Below are 3873 nucleotides of genomic sequence, written 5' to 3'. Positions count from 1 at the left end.
CGCCGTCTCTCTTGCTCTCCTCTCTCCCTCTGCTCCTCCTCCTTCCTTTCTGATTAGGTACACCCTGCTCACACGGAGGTGGGCTGGCTGGGCTCTTGAGGTACAAGGAGCTAAGTGTGTGGTGTGGTCCAGTCGGACCAGTGGTTCTTAAACTCCAAGTCTGATAGGTGGATTCTGTGAACTGGGCCAAGTTATAGTCAGACCGGAACTTTTAATGCTTTGTCGGTTTGTTTGTTTTTCAGATTATTTATTTATTTTGAGAGAGAAAGCATGAGCCAGGGAGGAGCAGAAAGAGGGAGAGAGAGAATCCCAAGTAGGCTCCGCACTGTCAGTGCAGAGCCCAATGCGGGGCTTGAACTCACGACCCTTGGGATCATGACCTGAGTCGAAATCAAGTCAGACGCTTGGCCAACTGAGTCACCCAGGCGCCCCAAGTTGTTTTGTGTGTGTGTGTGTGTGTGTGTGTGTGTGTGTGTGCGTGCGCGCGTGCGTGCGTGTGTGTGTTTGCTTTTTGTTTTTGTTTTGCCTTCAAGTTTTGTTTCTAGAACTTTAAAAATCTTAGGTATCTGACACTGCTAGAGGTTTGCAATTAGGAAACAAGCTCAAATATCCTATTGCCATCACTGGAAAAAATTGGAAAACTGGTAGGTATCTCAAAAATGTGGAATACTCCCTTTAAGGAGATAGCCCTCTAGTTTGCATTTGAGGGGAAAGGAACTAATAAAATAGTCACAAGCTGAGCAGCATGAAGTGTAGCCAGTGTTACGGTATCCCAGATCTTCTGTGCCCCGTGGGTCTCAACCCTGCCTGATCCAGTGGTGGGGTAGCCCAGGGGCCCGTGGAGAGTTTGTTAGACGATATCCACTTACCTGGGAGAAGGACAGACGCAAAACCTCAACAGTAAGCAGCACGACTGAAAAAATGCCATACCTCACTCCTTACTAGAGAAATGCAAACTATACCACGAAATGGTCAATGTTGGCGAGGCCGGGGCAGGGGGCACTCGTGCACCGTTAGTGTAAACTTAAATTGCCGCAAACTTTAGGAGGAAAAATCATACAACCAGCTTCAAAGTGCACATAAACCTGCACAAATGTTCCACTGTCTGCAATTGCGCCTGAAAGCCACAAGCAGACAACAATATGTACAAGGATGTTCTTTGCAGCCTCACTCGTGAGCAGAAGAAACGAAGGCGGGGGAGGGGTCCTCAGTGGCGGGCTGTTTTTCGGAAATGTACATCCGGACAGGTGAGCACCACTGAAGGTGGACTGGGGGGGGGGGGGGGGGGATGGAAAAGGCCGAGGGCAGAACTGAGCCAGGAAAGGAAAAGAGCACCTGCTGGCCATTCTTCTGTTCATTCACCGGCATCACTGAGCGCCTACTATGTGTCAGACAGTCCTCTAAGTGCTGGGGGTATAGGAGCGAAGAAAACACATTCCCTGTCTTTATGTGATTGTGTTCTTGTGAGTGATCCAAGCAGACATAAAGAATAAATGCTGTGGTGGTGTCTGGGTGGCTCAGTTAAGTGTCCAACTCTTGATTTCGGCTCAGATCACAATCTCGCAGTTTGTGAGTTCGAGCCCCACATTGGGTTCCACGCCGAGAGTGCAGAGCCTGCTTGGGATTCTCTCCCCCTGCCCCACCACCACTCCTTCTCTCTCTCTCTCCCTCTCTCTCAAGTAAACTTAAAATAAATGCCATGATAAAGGAGAAAAACAGCTACAGAAAGGGGAGATCAGTTGGGGCGGGGGGGATTTTAAATACAGTGGACACCTGGAGGGAGGGTATTCCAGGCAGAAGGAACCGTGAGTGGAAAGGTCCTGAGGCTAATGCTTCCTAGGGCATTTGGGGACCAGCAGATCTGTGGAGCTTCAGCTGAATGAAGGAAGGGGGAGTAGAGGTCTGGCCGGTACCCCACCGGGAAGAGGGGGGACCAATGCTGTAGGGCCTTGCAGGGCAGCCTGAGGACAACTCAGGGCATGTAGCTCAAGGCACAGAATGGAAACCCATCCAAATCTGAGTCTCCTTCATCTCTCCTCTTGCACCTGCCTCTCTTGCCATAATTTCCACCTTAGTCCATGGCACTTCTGTTCCTCCCCTCCACCCACCACTGCTGCGGATTGTTGCTAAACTCAAATCTGAAAAACCCTGGACTTCTTTTCCCTCCACTACCATGTGGGACAGTTCTCCTCCCTAATTCTTCAAATCCATTCACCTCTCTGCCTCTCAGTCCCATAGGACAAGTCCTTTCTTCTCTGGTCCCGCTGTGGGGACCAGGAAGGGAGTCCCAACTTGAGCCATCTCCATGCAGACCAGGGTGGAGTGGGGGAGGGGAGGTGCCAGGTAGACTTGGGCAAGACCCTTCACCCAGGCCCCTCTCTCAAAATAACAAGAGCAAACATATAGCCCCGGCACCACACCAGGCACTCTTTTAAAAGCCTGATACTAAACATACAGCAGTGCTAGGAGGTGGGTATTGTTTAAGATGAGAAAAATTGAGGCACTGAGAGGTCACGTAGCTTGCCCAAGGTCACAGAGCTAACACGTAGCCGATCTGGAGTGTGAGCCTGGGCAAACCCACTTCCTAGTCCGTGCTCAGCCGATGAGGGTCTGTCGGCCCATGTCCCGTCCAAGGAGGCATGCACCACTTGGCACTAGTTGATAATTGCGTAGGAAGGCAAGCCCAGAACTGCCTAGTTGTTCCGAGAAGAAACAGAATCCTAGAATTTATATGTGAAATAATCCTACTTTCCGAAATGATTCAAATTTGTTTAAAACTATACAGACAGGGGCATCTGGGTGGTTCCATCAGTTGAGCATCCGATTCTTAATTTCAGCTCAGAGTCATGATCCCAGAGTCATGGGCTCTAGCCCCACATTGGGCTCCACGTTGAGTGTGGAGCCCTACTTAAGATTCTCTCTCTCGCTCTTTCTTGCTCTCTCTCTCTCTCTGCCCCTCTCCCCACTCGAGTGCACTCTCTCTCTCTACAATAAAAAATTGAGAAAATGTATAACTATACAGACAAAATAAAATACGTCTGTGAGCCAGATTTGGCCCATGAGCCACCATTTTGTAAACTTCTGAGATACAGAATTTCTCCGCTTTGCATAAGCCACAGGAAAATAGAGGGAGGATAGTTTTTAACTAGCAGCATGGGCCTGGGGCTGCCATTGTTCCTCTGGCTTCTCACTGTTGTTCTTTTCATTTCTGAAGTTCATGATCCCAGAAGCCCTGACTTCTATCATCTTCCTTTCTCTGGTTTTTATTTTCTCTCTCTCTCTTTTAAATATTTATTTATTTGTGGGGAAAGCGCAAGCAGGGGAGGGGCAAGGAGAGGGGGACAGAGGATCTGAAGCTGGGCTCTGCGCTGACAGGCTGACAGCAGCGAGCCGGATGTGGGGCTCGAACTCCTGAACTGGGAGATCATGCCCTGAGCCAAAGTCAGGTGCTCAACCAACTGAGCTACCCAGGTGCTCCTCCTTTCTCTGGTTTTTAAAACCAGAGGGCAGAAGCTGAGGGGCTCCGATCCTTCCCACCTGCTTTACTTCTCCGGCTGGGAACCATGTCTCTAGGTTGCTGAGCGGGAGTCCCTTGGCTAACATCCTCCTCTCTCCGAGGTCCGTAAGTTTGGGCACAGGGCAGGAAACCTGGGATAGAGATCGTAAAGCCATCAGATAGGACGCTGTCCAGCGCGGTTTCACCTCAAGGCCTCCACCCTTGTTTTTCCCTCTCCCTGGAATGCTCTTTCCCCAGATTTCCCCATGGCTGGCTCCCAAATGTCACCTCTCCAGAGGGGCTTTCTCTCTGTTGAAATTAGTACCCCCTCCCAGCTTTACCTCTGCTCAATCTCATCATCACCCGCTTTATCTTCA

The sequence above is a fragment of the Panthera leo genome, chromosome D3, assembly GCF_018350215.1.
Source record: "Panthera leo isolate Ple1 chromosome D3, P.leo_Ple1_pat1.1, whole genome shotgun sequence".
Lineage (NCBI taxonomy): Eukaryota > Metazoa > Chordata > Mammalia > Carnivora > Felidae > Panthera > Panthera leo.
The sequence above is the reverse complement of the archived record's forward strand: the minus strand, read 5'-3'. Positions refer to the sequence as shown.